The 19,412-nt window shown below is 32.7% G+C and overlaps 1 non-coding gene across 1 annotated transcript; it reads left to right on the top strand.

Moving 5' to 3' along the window:
* The first annotated feature begins 19,085 nt into the window (after positions 1-19,085).
* On the top strand, positions 19,086-19,157 carry TRNAN-GUU (transfer RNA asparagine (anticodon GUU)). Its single transcript has one exon. It is a non-coding gene; the product is annotated as a tRNA-Asn (tRNA).
* Positions 19,158-19,412: the final 255 nt, after the last annotated feature.

The following is a 19,412-nucleotide window of genomic DNA, read 5'->3' as shown; positions in this document are numbered from 1 at the left end:
TTAAGAAAGGTTTAGATAAGGAGAGAGGAGAGAAGATAGGATAGGATATGAGGAGTTTGGATCAAGGCTGGATTATCCATTCTTGAGATAACTCCAAGTAATTGTAAGCTATATCAGAGTTAGGTGTACCAACCCTAGGGGGGGTCACGAACTGAATTGAGGATCTATCAAGAAAGGAGAAAAGAATTCAAGAAACTTGGGGAAAGGTGATCAAGAATTGAAGAAACTTCAAGAAGAAGGTGGCGGCAAGAAGATGAGATTTCAGCACCATGGGCGAATTCGTGAGTTCTTTCTTTCCCTTTGTTTGCTTTAATTCTTTTATCATAAACTGATTTGTTTTTAGCTAGGGCTGTGGAAAGATTAACCCTGTTAATGAATATATTTTTATCTTTATGATTTATCTAAGATTATGATTTCCATACAGTCTATGAATTATTTTGCTTAATGTGATTAAGAGTTTGGCCACCTCTTAATTGATTTGGTTTATGTGAATGAATCGAGAGAGGAATTCACATAATTTGACTGAATAGTTCATAGTGTGAATTGAATAGTATATAGAGATATATATACATGATTCATCTGAATATAATGGTTTTCCTCGGGCTTAATGCACTTCCATCTTGAGAGCTCTACTCGAGAGATCGAAGGGTTACTTGATGGGCGTAGTTTTAGTATATCTCGAGAGAGAATATTAAATAAAATTGGAAAGACCTCAGCTTATGGGAATGACAATTAATCTTGGTTAATCGAATCCATTAATATTCATTACATTAGTTAGGTGGACCAAAAGCCCTAGCGATTTCATCCATTGCATATTCGGTCAGTGATAACCCTTGCTTCTATTTTCTTTTTATAGTTTTTATTTTCAGTAGTTCTTACTCTTAAAAATCTGAATTTCGATTGTCCAAATAATTAGGGAAGACTGTAGTTCTAATACTTATTTTGTTAAATCCCCGTGGGAACGATATTTTTTATACTACTTAATAACTAGTGCACTTGCTAGGGTTATATTTATAGATATCACCAAACCATCGGTTTATGTTTTTTTGTAACCCGAAACCGACCGGTGCTAAAGAAAAACCGGCCAACTCGGGTTGGATCGATCTGGATTAGTCGGTTTGGGTCTTGTTATGAACAGCCCTAATTTTCAGGCTTAAGGTTGTGTTTGATTTGAAGGAAAAGTAGAAATATTTTTACAAACAAGTAAATACAATTATTTGTGTAAGTTTTTTTTTCTAAGAAATACTTACACAAGAAGTGTATTTATCTATGTTCCTTTATTAAAAGAGACATTTTTGTGTCATTAAGTGTTGAAAATTCCCCCCAGTGGACAAATAGATATTAAATAGAACGAGCTATTTTTTTTGCCACTGTAATTTTGAAAATGAACATTTAAAGGCCCTTCAAAGGTAAGTAAATATATCCGAAACATATAAAATGCAGTTAATCCCGCTGTGGAACAAGCTATTATCGCGAAAATCGGTGAATACAACCAACTATCATTAAGAATTTCATCTTTTGACCAAAAACAAGCAAGAGGTGGAATACCACAAAGAGAAAGTGTACCTAATAAAAAAGCAGTTTTTGTAATTGGCATATATTTTGTTAAACCGCCCATAAGAACCATGTTCTGACTTTTATCTGGAGAATATCCAACAATGGTTTCCATTGAATGGATAATTGATCCGGATCCTAAAAACAATAAGGCTTTTGAATAGGCATGAGTGATCAAATGAAATAAAGCAGCTCGATAAGACCCCATACCTAGAGCTAACATCATATAACCCAATTGAGACATTGTAGAATAGGCTAAACTTCTCTTAATGTCTTTTTGAGCAAGAGCCAAAGTAGCTCCTAATAGTACTGTTATTATACCTATCAAAGAAATAAGATTCATTATGTAAGGTATGACTGTGAAAAGAGGAAGAAGCCGGGCTACAAGAAAAATTCCCGCCGCTACCATAGTAGCAGCGTGTATAAGAGCCGAAATAGGAGTAGGTCCTTCCATGGCATCGGGTAACCATACATGAAGGGGGAATTGTGCAGATTTAGCAACTGCACCGACGAATAATAGGGAGGCACACAAAGTAACGAATAAAGAATTGACTCCATTAGTGGAAATCAAGTTATTGACTATTTCAAACAAATCCTTAAATTCGAAACTACCCGTTATCCAATAAAGACCTAAGATTCCTAATAATAAACCAAAGTCCCCTACACGATTAGTTACAAACGCTTTTTGGCAAGCATTTGCCGCAATTGGTCGTGTGAACCAAAACCCTATTAATAAATACGAACACATTCCAACCAATTCCCAAAAAATATAAATTTGTATCAAATTCGAACTAGTAACTAATCCCAACATAGAAGTATTGGAAAAACTCATATAAGCAAAAAATCTTAAATATCCTTGATCATGAGACATATAATTGTCACTATAAACAAGAACCATGACTCCAACAGTAGTGATTAATATTAACATAATAGAAGTAAGTGGATCAATCAAGTAGCCGAACTCTAAGGAAAAATCATTATTGATGGTCCACGACCATACATATTGATAGATAGAACTGCCATTTATTTGCTGAATAGCCAGATTGGCCGAAAAAAGCATAACTATACTTAACAAGAAAACACTGGGAAAAGCCCACATACGACGAAGCTTTTTTGTTGCCATCGGAACAAAGAGAAGTCCCACTCCTATTAACATAGGAACTGGAAGTGGAACGAAAGGTATCATCCATGCATATTGATATGTATGTTCCATAAGAAAATCCAACTTTTTTATTCTTAATTAATTATTTCTATTTCCAATTCACCTGCTCTTATCTTTTTCAGAAGGAATCAATAAAAAAAAATCAAGATAGGAAAGAACTCAAATATTCAAATAGAATTCAAAATTCTAATTTTTTTAATTCTTTCCCAACATTTCAAATATTCAAATCAATAAGTTACAATTGGTCAAATGATATAACCAAGTCAATAGTGAAAAGTTACTACTTAGTTATTAACAAAGATATTTATAGAAATACAGAATAGGAAAATTTCAATCATTCTATTATTACAATAATTTATATCCATAGAGCAAGGATACAAAATTATACCAAAAAGAGTATGATATAGATCATAGATCCTCCAATAACTTGACCCAATAAAGCAAACTTCTATTTATGGGAACCCATAAAATTAAGATACCCACCATTTTTTTTACTTTACTACTTTACATAGAGTTGAAAGAATTAATTACTAAAAAGAAAGGCTTTTCTTAAATTTTATTTCTGTATCATTTAATAGATTAATTACTAGTCTTGTTCGATTTTAAAAAATTAAATTAGGTGTACTCTCGTCTCGAATTTGATCAATTAATAGAAAAACGTTAGAATATTCTTTGTGTGTGTGTTTTTTTTTATTTTATTATTTATTCTATTTATATTAGGTAAGGGGTTCTTAAACTTTTTTATTTTTTTTTTCTAAAATGTAGTACGGCGAAAAGAGACGAAGATATGAATTAAAATTTCTTTTCTTATCAACGACAAGTAATTCGATTTCTATGACAGACAGTGAGTGCTATAGATATAGATTCAAATGAGGATATAAAAGTACCAATCAATACGAATTTTTCTCAGATATTGTATGTAATAGAAAAAAATTCTTTTAGAAAAACAAAAAACAAAGTATCACATCATTTCATTTTTCTTTTTTGTCCCTAGTGTAGTGATACTCTATGCGATGCACACGTATCTCTATATTTTTTTTGCATGTTATAAAGGACCTCTATGGAAAAAATATAGAGAGAATGAATAGAAGAAACGATCATTTTGAACAATACATGTCTTTCACATCCAACTATAGCAATGAGCAACCTCTTTATTTTTGAATGGCGGTTCCAAAGAAACGTACTTCTATATCAAAAAAGCGTATTCGTAAAAATATTTGGAAAAGAAAGGGGTATTGGGCAGCGGTAAAAGCTTTTTCGTTAGCAAAATCTCTTTCTACCGGGAATTCTAAAAGTTTTTTTGTGCGACAAATAAATAATCAAACATTGGAATAATCTGAATCGATATGACTCGATAGTATAATTTCATTTACATTTATAAGATGAATAATTTACATTAACTAATGTTTTAATTTTAAACTGATCAATATAAAATGGAACTGACTATTGTGGTATACAGAATATATTTTTCCGTCTAATGGATTCGAAAAAGGTATTTTTTTGTTTTGTTTGACAAAAAAAGTAGGTAAGCCCAAAATACAGGGTTTCACCTTTCTTCTTTCTTTTTAGTAGGTTTTTCAAATTTACAAACAAGATGGGGATTGTTATTTTATTTTCCCCATCGATTTACTTTTCACAACAACAAAAGTCTTCTTTTTCTTATAGAAAAGGAGTTTCTTTTTCTTATAGAAAAGGAGTTTCTTGCCCCAATAGTTATACATCATTAAAACGCATTATTTAAGTTAAGATTTTATAGAGGATATACTATAAGTATAAACTACGTGGAAACCCCCTTTTTTCTATAGCAAAACAGATATAATATAAGATCTTTAGTCAAAATTAATAGATCGTTGAAACTAGATCTCTATCTATATTTATTTTAATTTTAAGACTTGTTTTGTAATTTTCTGAATCATTATAGACCCCTACTTTACGACCCAAGCAGTAAAAAAACCCCTTGAATTCCACTTAGATCAATCTTTATGTACGAGAAGTGAGTCAATTTTGTATGATCCGTACAAATTTTTTGTTCATTGATAAAATGAATTTTTCTTTTCCATTTCAAATCCATGACTATGAAATCAGATAAATGAGAAATGAATCATCAAAAAATGAAAAGAAAATAGAAAAACGGACAATTTCTAGTTATATGCCCGGATTGAGGACAGAACTAGATAGTTCCAACTGTTCTATTCCGAGAGAGCTTAAACTACGTGAAAGCCTATTGTTAAAATTGACACCATCCTACGATACTAATACTAAAGATAAAGATTATTGAACGTTCAAATAGGAATCGGAACGGGTCTTTATTCATCGATTCTAATGTTTTGTAAAAAATATTGCATTGAATTGACTCCTTCAATCTCGACGATTGAATATGAATGGGCTATTATGATTTCTAGCAAGCCGCCATGGTGAAATTGGTAGACACGCTGCTCTTAGGAAGCAGTGCTAGAGCATCTCGGTTCGAGTCCGAGTGGCGGCATCTTCTAAAAGATGTACAATAAATCCTATAATGAATTCAATTCCCGATTTCCATTCCGCACTTAAGGGACCTTTTTTTAGGATTTTTTTATGATATTTTTGACTTTAGAACATATATTAACTCACATTTCCTTTTCGATCGTTTCAATTGTAATTACGATTCATTTGATGACCTTATTAATCGATGAAACCGTAGGACTATATGATTCGTCAGAAAAAGGCATGATAGCGACTTTTTTCTGTATAACAGGATTCTTAGTTACTCGTTGGATTCATTCAGGGCATTTCCCGTTAAGTGATTTATATGAATCATTAATGTTCCTTTCATGGAGTTTCTCCATTATTCATATGGTTCCTAAAATAGGGAACCATAAAAATCATTTAAGCGAAATAACCACACCAAGTGCTATTTTTACCCAAGGCTTTGCCACTTCGGGTCTTTTAACTGACATGCATCAATCCGCAATATTAGTGCCTGCTCTTCAATCCCAGTGGTTAATGATGCACGTAAGTATGATGGTATTGAGTTATGCAGCTCTTTTATGTGGATCATTATTATCAATAGCTCTTCTAGTCATTACATTTCGAAAAAACATAGAAAATTTTAGTAAAAGCAATCATTTATTAATTGGGTCATTTTACTTTTGTGAGATCCAATACGTGAATAAAAAAAGCAATGTTTTACGAAACACTTCTTTTACTTTTAGAAACTATCACAGGCATCAATTGATTCAGCAATTGGATCATTGGAGTTATCGTGTCATTAGTCTAGGGTTTATCTTTTTAACCATAGGTATTCTTTCGGGAGCAGTATGGGCTAATGAGGCATGGGGGTCGTATTGGAATTGGGACCCGAAGGAAACTTGGGCATTTATTACTTGGACCATATTCGCGATTTATTTACATACTCGAACAAATACAAAATGGCAAGGCGCAAATTCCGCAATTGTGGCTTCTATGGGATTTCTTATAATTTGGATATGCTATTTTGGGGTCAATCTATTAGGAATAGGGCTACATAGTTATGGGTCATTCACATTTTGATGTAATTGAAGAAACGACCTGACAAATACAAAATACAATACATAAGAACGGTGTATATAACGAAATGTTGTGTAAGTTTTTGAGAACCGTTTGAATCACTACGTGATTCAAATGGTTCTCAAAAACACCAAACATATCCGATTAAAATTCCAATTCACTTCATTTTTTTTTACTTAAGAAAAGGAATAAGACTTCTTTTTTTTCATTGTACAACGAACGATTTTAAAAATCACAGGATTTTTTATGTCTTTTTCATGAAAACTATCTAGAAAAGTAATTGGATAGAATAGCTTCGACCTTGTCAACTGATAGTGAGAGAACGAAATCCGGATAAATACCAATACCTATTACAGGTAGAAAAATAGAGATCGAAACAAATAGTTCTCGTGGTCCAGAATCAAAAAAATAAGAGTTTGAGGCATTGAATAGCTTGTATCCATAGAACATCTGGCGTAACATAGATAATGAATAAATAGGAGTTAATATCATTCCAATTGCCATTACAAAAGTAATTAGTATTTTTGGCATTAAAAGATATTTTGGACTGGTAATTATTCCAAAAAATACTATCAATTCTGCAACAAAACCACTCATTCCCGGCAATGCAAGAGAAGCCATCGAGAAGCTACTGAACATCGTAAATATTTTTGGCATTGGGATAGCAATTCCTCCCATTTCATCGAGATAAACAAGACGTATTCTATCGTAACTCGTTCCTGCCAAGAAAAAAAGTGCAGCACCAATAAATCCATGAGAGATTATTTGTAAAATGGCTCCATTAAGTCCCGTATCGGTTATGGAAGCAATTCCTATAATTGTGAAACCCATATGAGATACCGAGGAATAAGCTATTCTCTTTTTTAAATTGCGTTGACCGGGAGATGTTAAAGCTGCATAGATTATTTGAATTGTGCCTACTATCATCAACCAGGGAGAAAATATAGAATGAGCATGGGGTAAAAATTCCATATTGATCCGAACCAATCCATACGCTCCCATTTTTAATAAGATTCCGGCTAGAAGCATACATGTACTGTAATGTGCTTCTCCGTGGGTATCTGGTAACCATGTATGTAGGGGTATAATCGGTGATTTAACAGCATAAGCAATAAGAAATCCAAAATAGAATATTATTTCTAATGCCACAGGATATGATTGATTAGCTGATGTTTCAAAATTTAATGTTGGTTCATTGGAACCATATAAACCCATACCCAGAACTCCTAGTAAAAGAAAAATAGAACCCCCTGCTGTGTACAAAATAAACTTTGTAGCGGAGTACAGACGTTTCTTTCCTCCCCACATGGATAGAAGTAGGTAAACAGGAATTAATTCTAACTCCCACATGATGAAAAAAAGTAAAAGGTCTCGAGAAGAAAATGATCCTATTTGACCACTATACATTGCTAACATCAGGAAATGGAACAATCGGGAATCTCGAGTAACTGGCCAAGCCGCTAAAGTAGCTAAAGTAGTAATGAACCCCGTCAGTAAAATGGGTCCTATGGAAAGTCCATCGATTCCTAATCTCCAGTGAAAATCAAAAATATTTATCCATTTATAATCCTCTTCCAGTTGGATTAATGGATCGTCCAATTTGAAATGATAACAGAATGCATAGGTCATTAGAAGGAGTTCTATTAAGCATATACTGATAGTATACCAGCGAATCACCTTATTTCCTTTATGAGGGAGAAAGAAAATTAAAGAACCCGCGGATATCGGCAAAACTACAATTATTGTTAACCAAGGAAAAAAATTCATGGTAAAGACAAGATACACTTTGACCAGAAAAACCCGTGCTCGAGATAAAAAAATATCTATAGATATTTTTTATCGAGTACGGGTTTTTGTCGGTAAAGAGAAATCAAATGGATTCAAGTGGAGTTTTCTGGAACGTATCAATAGGCTAGCCCCATGCTGCGAGTTGTTTCATGCCATAAATAAACCCGGACACTCAAGAAATCTGTTGGACAAGCAGATTCACATCGCTTACAACCTACACAGTCCTCTGTTCTTGGAGCAGAAGCAATTTGCTTAGCTTTACATCCGTCCCAAGGTATCATTTCTAATACATCTGTGGGGCAGGCTCGTACACATTGAGTACATCCTATACATGTATCATAAATCTTTACTGAATGTGACATTGGATCTTTAAATTTTTGTGAACGTCATAAAATTTCGATCTAGTAAAGTAATATAATAAATGAATCATATCATATATTGTAGATACCAGACGAATCAATGATTTATCAGAAATTTTTTAATTAATCTACTTCTGGATCTGTTTATGAGAGAGGGCCAAGATACTTTGATTTCTTATGTTTTAGCAAAAATGGTCATACGTGTCATATATGCTAATTCGAATTGGTGAATATTCTATTCTTTATTTATATGATATGATTACTACTATTTCTATTTATAATATTTATTTAATTTTAATATTATATTTAATTTATTTTATTACTACTATTTATTCAACAAATTCGATTGATTGATACGAGTTGATTTTCTGTTACGAAAAATTGACGAAACAATTGCTGGCCCAATAGCTGCTTCAGCGGCTGCAATAGCTATAACAAAAATCGAGAAAATGTCTCCTTTTAATTGGCGACTATCAAAAAAATCAGAAAATGTTACGAAATTTAGATTAACCGCATTCAGTATAAGCTCAAGACACATAAGTGCTCTAACCATATTTCGGCTCGTAATCAATCCATAAATACCGATAGAAAATAAATAGGCACTCAAAACAAGTACATGTTCGAGCATCATTGACTAACTCCTCATCAATCTCGATTCATTTCAATATGAACAACAATTCAACCGATTCGATTGACTAGAATATAACAAGAACGGAACAAAGGAAGATATTGGTAATAGATCGAACAAAAAGCATTTCCATTTTTTTTTAAACATGAACAATCTGAAAATAGAAAAGAAAAAATGGAAGTAAGAAGTAAAATGGATGTGATAATACAGAAAAAAAGAAGTCCTTATTTATTTTTATTTCTAAGTATTTATTACTGACGAGCCATAGCAATTGCACCTATCAAGGCAACTAAAAGAATTATAGAAATGAGTTCAAATGGAAGAAAAAAATCTGTTGATAAATGAATTCCAATTTGTTGACCATTACTTATCAAATCCTGTTCTATAATCTGGTTTGATCTTGTAGTCCAAATAATCCCATACCATGACGTATCTAGGATAGTAGTAATTAGTGAAAAAAAAATACTTGTACAAACCAATGAAGTGACTCCATCTCCAATGGTCCAAAGATGGAAATCATTGTAATATTCTGAACCATTCATGAACATCACAGCAAATATGATTAAGACATTTATGGCTCCCACGTAAATAAGAAGCTGGGCAGCAGCTACAAAATGAGAGTTCGATGGTATATAGAATAAGGATATACAAACAAGAACCAATCCTAATGAAAAGGCAGAATAAATTGGATTGGTAAGTAATACTACTCCTAGGCCCCCTAATATAAGACCTGATCCCAGAAATACTAAAAGAAAATCATGTATTGGCCCAGGTAAATCCATTATATGTAAAATAAGAGATAAATAAGTCGAAATTTTTCATGACCTTATTGACCGGACCGGGAAAAAAGAAGTTACCCTATTTTTTTTTATGATACGTTCCTAATTGAATAAAATTGAATTAAATGAAATTCGAATGGGTGTGGATTGATGTAGATACAGTTATTGGATCAATCCCATTCTATATCCGAAAGAGTAGTATCCGAAAGAGTAGTTCGAAATTATATATATATAATATATTATATATAATTATAATTATATATATAATTATATAATTATATTTTTTCTATATTTCGAAAACGGATATATGAATAGATTTTCAATCAAAATTAAGCCGTGATTCTCATCAATTAATAGTTAGGATTTTTAGTTATTGACCAAGTAAAATGAAAGAAGTTTCGCTTCCTTTAGATCAAAACGGAATCTTAGTAATTGGTAATTGTTTTTGAATCAAGGGATTTTCCCGTGGCTATTTTTAGTTGAGTTGAATTCATAATTGTTCGAATTGTAGAATCTCCAATTACTGATATTGGTAACCGACCCAAAGCAATTTGATTATAATTCAATTCGTGACGATCATAAGTAGAAAGTTCATATTCTTCAGTCATTGATAAACAATTTGTTGGACAATACTCGACACAGTTACCACAAAATATACAGATTCCAAAATCAATACTGTAATTAAGCAATCGTTTCTTTCGAATATCAGTTTCCAATCTCCAATCAACAACGGGTAGATCTATAGGACATACACGAACACATACTTCACAAGCAATGCATTTATCAAATTCAAAGTGGATTCGACCGCGGAAACGCTCTGATGTGATCAATTTTTCATAGGGATATTGAATAGTTACAGGTAAACGGTTCGCGTGGGATAAGGTAATCATGAAACTTTGACCGATATACCTTGCAGCTCGTATTGTTTGTTGACCATAATTCATGAACCCAGTTACCATAGGTAGCATATTGTGAATATCTATGAATAAAAGAATTTGATGTTTCTTTCTCTTGCTCTTGTTTGAGAGAAGTTATGAACCTAAAATAACATAAATATAAATATAGTATTCCTTTACAGTGAAAGGAGTTGGGAAGAAGTTGTCAATAATAGATTACCTAGAGAAATGGGTAAAAGAAATTTCCACCCAAGATTTAATAGTTGGTCCATTCGCATTCTAGGTAAAGTCCATCTTGTTGCGATAGGAATGAACAGGAACAAATAAGCTTTAGCTAATGTAATAAAGATACCAATTGTTGTTTCAAAGACCCCCCCCACTTTATTTATTCCGAAAAGCTCAGGAATGAATATGTACGGAATAGAGAGATTCCAGCCGCCCAAGTAAAGAACTGTTACAAATAATGAAGAAACTAGTAGATTTAGATAGGAAGCAACATAAAATAAACCAAATTTTATACCTGAATATTCGGTTTGATAACCTGCTACTAATTCTTCCTCTGCTTCTGGTAAATCAAAAGGTAATCTCTCACATTCTGCTAGGGAAGAAATTAGAAAAACGACAAACCCGATAGGCTGCCGCCACAAATTCCAACCCCAAAAACCATATTTTGACTGCGCCTCAACTATATCAACTGTACTTGAACTGTTAGATAATTATAGTCGGTGATAACATCACTGTTCCCATCGCTATTACAGAACCGTACATGAGACTTCAGCCTCATACGGCTCCTCAAGGGCCACAAATAAATCTAGGGACCACTTCGGTATTATCTCGATATGTTTGGAGAGTAGAAAGAGTAAAGATACATCGGAGAGTCCCGAATTAGACCAATGGAATTCTGTCTGCTATAATAACAAAATAAAGTGCTTCTGAATTGATCTCATCCTTTATTATTTCCATTTTTTTCTTTTTTGTTCAGTAATAACTTAACCCTTCAATAAAATACCTGTTGTATCAATAGATATTTCGACCCATATCTTTCGATTACGAAAAAGAATTCTACATTTGTTCATGAATCATGATAATAATTCTATCGCTATGAATATGGATAAAGAAAAGAAAGAAAAAATTTTTTTATTTCATTTTTTTTCCTATTGCAATTGCATTCCATTTCTTTCGTTCCTATTCTTCTTTCTCAGAAAGGGGGGACTCTAAAAAAAATAAAAGATTACTTCGTCCCTGATAGTCATTTCTTTAATCAGTGGATAGGAGCATACTCTGGATCGGGATCATGGGGAAGTACTTCTTGATCATTTCTACCAACTTAAAGCCCCCATTAGGATTCCTTTTATCTTTTATCCAGAAATATCTTTTGGATAACTTACATTATCTTCATTACTAATCCTTTGTGTACCTTGGTGTTCCTAACCGCCCACTCATTTTTGCTCGATCCCCGGTATGGTAATACATACAACACAATAGCAATAGTAAGTAAAAACTCCATACAGTTGATCTTTTGCACCCGCTTCAAGCCATGATGACTAATCAAGAATCTTGGGGTAAACTGCTGTTACAGTTTTTGTTTACTTCTGCTTAACTCTTGTACATAGGGAATGAGACTCAATCTTTTTACTGCGAATTTATAAGCTGTTTTGTTTCACTCATATAACTATCTGGTTTAGTTCATCGACCCGAATGATGAATAAAAAAATCAAGATATCTATTCAATACATTCAACTCTTTTCTTCTTTTAACTCTTTTCTTCTTTTCTAGAACGAAAGGAAATAGATAAAAGTTCATGTTCCAACGAATCACACGTAGAGATATTGATAACACACATGAAGTTAATGGTATTTCATAACTAATTGATTGAGCAGCAGCTCGTAGACCACCTGAAAAGGAATATTTATTATTCGATCCATATCCTGACATAAGAAGTCCAATAGGAGCAATACTTGAAATGGCAATCCATAAAAAAACACCTATACTAAGATCGGCTAGAACAAGGCGATAACCAAAAGGAATTACTGAATAACTAAGTAGAATTGATATGACCGCTATAGATGGTCCAATACTGAATAAACGAGCATCTCCTCTAGATGGGAGAAGATCCTCTTTGAAAAGTAGTTTGATTCCATCTGCTAGAGCTTGAAGAATTCCCAAAGGGCCGGCGTATTCAGGTCCGATACGTTGTTGTATCCCTGCGGATATTTCTCTTTCTAACCACACAATTACTAGTACCCCTATTGTGATTCCCGATATAAGAGTCAAAATAGGGACAAGCAACCATATGAGCCCATAGACCTCTTTTAAGGATTCCGATCTGGAAAAAGAATTGATAACTTGTGCTTTTGTCGTATCAATTATCATTTCAACGATCAACTTCTCCCATAATGATATCTATACTACCTAGTATCGTCATAATGTCAGCCAATTTCATTCTTTTAACTAGCTGAGGAAGAATTTGCAAATTGATAAAACCTGGTGGACGAATTTTCCATCTCCAGGGAAAAACACTCTGATCTCCTATCAGATAAATTCCCAATTCCCCCTTTGGGGCTTCCACTCTCGCATAAAGTTCTTGTTTCGACAATTCAAAAGTGGGAGAAGGCTTTTTACTAATGAATCGATATTCAAAATCATTCCATTCGGAATCTTTTGCTCTAGCAAAGCGTCGGACTTCTAAATTCTCATAGGGCCCCCCCGGAATTCCTTCCAGAGCCTGTTGAATAATTTTTATGGATTCCGTCATTTCACCGATTCGTACTAAATAACGAGCTAATGAATCTCCTTCTTTTTGCCATTGGACTTCCCAATCAAATTCATCGTAACACTCATAATGATCAACTTTACGAAGATCCCATTGGATTCCGGAAGCTCGTAGCATTGGTCCTGATAAACCCCAATTTATTGCTTCCTCTCCACCAATAATGCCCACTCCTTCAACTCGTTCCAAAAAAATGGGATTCCGCGTAATAAGCTTTTGATATTCAGCAACCCCCGTTAAAAAATAATCGCAGAAATCCAAACATTTATCTATCCAGCCATAAGGTAGATCAGCAGCTACTCCTCCGATACGGAAATAATTATGCATCATTCGCATACCTGTGGCAGCTTCGAATAGATCATATATTAATTCTCTCTCTCTGAAAATATAGAAGAAAGGAGTCTGTGCACCGATATCCGCCATAAAAGGGCCAAGCCATAACAAATGGGAAGCTATACGACTCAGCTCCAACATAATAACTCTGATATAGCTGGCTCTTTTAGGTACTTGAATATTTCCCAACTGTTCTGGTGCATTTACAGTTATTGCCTCTGTGAACATAGTAGCTAAATAATCCCAACGAGTTACATAAGGCAGATATTGTATAATTGTTCGGTTTTCCGCAATTTTTTCCATCCCTCTTTTTTCTCGGCATCTTTGATTAGTTTGGTGGTTATTCTTATGGACCAAAGAAATACCGTTGGTTTGATACATAATAAATCGTCCATATCATTTTATAAACAGACAAATAGGGTCGATAATAAATATCCCCTTTTTTATCAATTCTGTAAGAGTTATATCTTTCTGAATCACCATTACATCCAGACTCATTTCTCTTCTTTGAATAAAAGATATAGCAATTTCCTTTGGATTTTTCAGTTTAAGCAGGAAACAATATACATTGATATTATTGATCATTTTTTTTATTCAAAGGATAATCCGGTCTAAATTGAAAAAGCAAATGTTTTTTCAGGAAGAAATTGAGTTCCACTTCTATGTTGTTCTTGAATTGTTTTTTCTTTCTATGGTTTTTAATGTCTGATTCCGCGTAATATTCTTTAAGATCATTTTGTTGGTTTGATATAATTGATCCAAGATTCTCTTGGTTTTGCGCATCTGGTCCAAGATCCCCTTGGCCTGGCGGTCCTTTTTCTTCTTGATTTCGATTTTCTAATTCAAGGTTTTTTTTTCATTAGATGATATACTTGATATACGAAAATCCTTTTTTTGTTTTTCGTTGATGTTTTTATTTTCACTAATGTTTTCGTTTCTATTCCAATTTAAAAGAAGTAATTTGATTGGTATGCCCCATGGTTTAATCTTATATGTATCATAAAGTAGTAGTAATTTCGGGAAGAACCAAAGTTCCAGATTTGATATGGAACGATTTAGTATTTCTTCATTCATTCCCATCCAATCAAAAAGGTTTTTCTTTTTATTAGATGGGTTGATTTCTTGATGAATCGTCAGTTAAAAAAAGGTCTTTTTTATAAAAATTTTCAATTTTTTGAAAATCATTAGTTCGTCTTAGTTTTTGTATTAATGTTGGCACCGGTATCCATATTAGCCCAGACCTCAATATCTATTTTTAAGACAAAAATGGAGAATTCTCCAATTCAAATATTTTTTATCTAGATTTTTTTTCGTATCAATAATATAATCTTCTCCTAGATAATCACTAATAGGTAGATCCCTCAGCACATCAAATGGTTCGGGTTTATGTGTATTGTAATTATAGGGAAGCCTTGGGCCCTCATTTACTTGTATCGGCGATTCATAAATATATGAGTCCTTCTTATCTTCATAATTAATATATTTATGTGATAGAAGATCATATTTGTAGTGTTTTTTAAATTTGTCTTTTTGATTCGGTAATGAATTTAGTGTATAATCATTTTGTTTTTCGTAAAAAATGAATTGGTCTTTTTCATATGAACCCAATTTTTGTGAGTCTTTATTTTGAATCGTACGACGTTGATTGACTCTATTTCGCCATTTTTGCGATACTAATCTAAACCATCTAGTCTGAGATAAATCGTATTGATAATGACCCTTTAACCAATTTTCCATTCATATTCATTCATTCCCGAATTCCGAAGTTCTTTATGCTTTGATTTGGAATGAAATATTCCTTGTACTTGAAAATAATCCTTTAGTCTATCCTTAATAAAAAGAGATGTTCCATTATATTGAAGTACGGATCTCAAGTGATATTTATTAATATTAATAACTTGGTTTTGTGATAATTTGTAAAATACATATGCTTGTGATAAGGAGGATAGGTTACAAGAAATCTGTGAATTCTTATTACTATTACTAATATTAAAAGGCGGTTTTTTTATAGTCGAAATAAAATGAATTGTATTTTCATTTGTTTCATCAATTCCTTCTTGATTTGTTTCATCATTGTAAATGTATTTATCAATACTTTTTTTTTGTTGATTCAAGGAAAAGTTGTGCATTGACTCTGGGAGTATTAATGATACATAAAAGGGTATCTATGTAGAGCCTTTCAATAAAAAAATTTTATAAAAAAGTGCCATTTACGTATTAATCGGGCACTTTTTCTTTTGAATATCTGCCAAATACAATATTTTTTGGTGATTCAGATCTTTTATTATCACAACTAGTTTCCTTAGCATTAATATTTATCTCTGGGGCTAAAAATGTATTTTTTTTTCTTTTGTGATTCTTTCTATTTGATTTCTGATTGTACTTGTCCTATCAGCCAGATCCTTCATTTTTTTTTCTGTTAGTGAATAATTTGTCCAACCCGTGGACTTAATTTGAATGGATAAGTCAAGAATAATCTGATTACTGATTGTAGTTATAGAATTTTTTCCATTTTTTTCATTTAATTCATATACTTTAAAAATTCCAAATAATGGAATTATAGTTACTTTTGTAAATTCTTTTATTATTCTTTTTATAAATAGAATTTTTTTTATAATCCATTCTTTTTGTTCTTTTGAGACCTTTAGAAATTTTTTTTTCTTTGTTTTAAAAATCTTAGAACTAAAAAACTTTTCTTTTTCACGTTTTGAATTTTTTTTGTCAAGTTCTTTCCAAATAGGTTAAAAAAAGACGGTATTTTGCGGGGAGAACCGAAAGGGAGTTTCGCTTCCATTCCAAAAACTGTTAAAAAACAAAAATTTTCTTTTTTTTCCTTTATTTTTTATTGTTATTGTATTTTTATGATGGGATTGTAGTTTAGATCTATGCCAAGGTTTCAGACAGAAAGGAAATAGGATCTTTATCTGAATACCGTCTGTTAACCAGTTTTTTGGAAATTCTTTTTTTGATATTTGAATACCACTATAGGTGCATTTAATATGCATTTCTCTATTCAGATCCCCAATTATTGTTTTACGCCTTTGAACATGCTTGGATCCTTTGATTAGGTTCCTACGAAAATCCAATTGTGGTAAATAACGTATCAAAGCCATTTCCCTCATATCATCAATAGTATTGTTGATATTAGTAGTAGGGTTGGTATTCTTCTCGTTTTCAGAAAAAATTATTACTCGTTTGCATTTTCTTGAACGAATTTCATGATCCTCCGTCGCTTCTTGGTCGCCTTCTACCTCCTTTTGTTCCAAATAGTCAATTAATTTGTATGACCATCGAGGGATTTTTTTACGGATTTCTTTTATTCCAATAGTTTTTTTTTTCTAATTGTTTGATCATTTGGATCGCCTATAATTGCATCAAATAAAAATTTTAAATAGTTCGCTTGATTTTTTGAATCAATTGTTCCTTTTTCTTCAAATAACGAAAGTCTTTTCACTTTCAAATTGATACTCGGCGTTGATTCCTCAATAAATTCACGGATTGGGGTCAAAAATGGAAAATGTCTATTGATAGTGATTTTTCATCCAATTTATCTATTTTTTGTTCAAATTCTCGGTAATTAATAGGAAGGATACCATGAATTTTGTTTATCCAAAACTTTTCTATTGAATCTTTTATCGAAGTAATTGAATAATTATTCATGATTGAGCGTAAATACAAATTTTTGATTATTCCACGATAGGGTTCGTTCAAAAGAGGATCATACATTTTAGGTAAGCATTTTTGTTTAGTTTCATCATTACACAATTGAGTCCTTTTTTCAAGTACATCCAAAACAAGAGATCCCTTGTCTAGGGCTTCAATTCGATTTCTAAACTCGTTATTTAAGTTATCATTTTTTGTTCATTGATATAAACCCAATGATTATATAATTCGTCAGAGGAGAGTTTTTCTGTCGTGCACAAAGAGATCTTTTTTTGTATCATTACTCCAAAAGTTGATAAACTAGGTGGATATGTAAAATATATTCTTTGTTTTCCATCACTTTGGCATGTATAAAAAAAATATTATGACATTTTATTTCTTACAACATTTTCTAAATGATTATTTTTTATATATCGCAATGGACGACTCACTCGTTTATAATCAAAAAGAAGAGTAACAATAGGTTTTTCAAACGAAAAGAAAAAGATGTCTTTATCCTATTTAGTCCCCTTCGTTTCGGAAGTTGTTTCTATTTCTACATCTGCTTCTTCCTCACTTTCCCCCCTTTCTTCCGTTTCTGATGTTTCTTCCAGTTTCTTAGTGAAAATAGGTGAAGGCATTCTGCCCAAATAGTAGACACATGTGATATATAAGAGAATACTAAAGATTTGATCCATAGAATTTCTCAATTTTGACACAGGGTACTTATTAGATCGAATAGAATGATTTTGTTGTATCCAAAATAATACCAATCCAACCCATTTCATGGATAAAGTGTGACCAATTAACCAACCAGCAAAACTACATTTACAAATAACATCTTGTTGTTGCATTAAAACATATAAATGTTGACTAATCTGGCTAACGTTGAACTTGGTAAAATGAAATGGTTGAATAATTGAAAAATGAGATTATTCAGGAATACACATTGAATGCTGAGATTACGCATTGAATTTCTGGTAGTAGATCCATAATAAAAAAAGTGTTTGTGATTGTTTCAGAAAAAATGAAACAAAAGATACGGTAGAACATAGTTATTGTATGAGGTCAACCCTATGCTAGATGCAGAGGCGCATAATAGATCGATATGAACATCATGAGCTGTCCCGTAATAAAACCAGTTGTTGCTGATACCTCCTTCTCGGTTCCTTCTTCCATAACTCAAGCTCGGAGAAGGAAGAGATAAGAGGGCCCTATGGAGAATGTGGTCAAAAATCCATAATAGAATTCGACCACAACGACCGAATTGATTATCTTCATGCATAAGGAGAATAGATTACCTAGTAGAAAAGATTTCAAAATCATCACAAACCTCCCTTTTTTCTTTTCTATTGCAATTTCTTGATTATTATATGATGATTTCTTAACTTTCCATATATAGAAATAGAAAGAGATGGACTAGAAATGACATATCTTATGTCAATGACACCAAAGGAATATTAAATGAATGGAATTGGGATATGGATGGAATATAATGAAATAGAGCCACTTTGAGGTTCCCTATGAAATGAGGCATGGAACGGAGCCACTACAAAGAAGTTTCGGGAGTTACGAAGGAAGCTTCAGGCTCATATTGGTCATGGGTTGAAAATGGGAATTGAACTCTATGAGATCTAATCTCCCGTTGTTCCTTAGTAGCTCAATGGTAGAGCGGTCGACTGTTAACTGACTGGTCATAGGTTCAAATCCTACTTGGGGAGATTTGATTCATTCCTCATTCTTTAATTCAGAATGAAATGGCTCGCTTTGACCATTAGGAGTAGGTAACCCATTCCATGTCTTTGTTTCTATTGTATTCTATCTCATCGTATCACATTCTATTCTATGATATTTGAGAATCACTGTCAATACCTTGGTGTAGATCCGAGATAATCCTTTGTTTCATAGCCCTGGGGCTATTTACAACTAGCCGATTAAGAATTCTCATATGTACTAGTACTAGCAATGCATCAAAG

This window comes from Nelumbo nucifera, chromosome 1 (genome assembly GCF_055504915.1).
Source record: "Nelumbo nucifera cultivar China Antique chromosome 1, China Antique-T2T, whole genome shotgun sequence".
Lineage (NCBI taxonomy): Eukaryota > Viridiplantae > Streptophyta > Magnoliopsida > Proteales > Nelumbonaceae > Nelumbo > Nelumbo nucifera.
The sequence above is the reverse complement of the archived record's forward strand: the minus strand, read 5'-3'. Positions and strand labels throughout refer to the sequence as shown.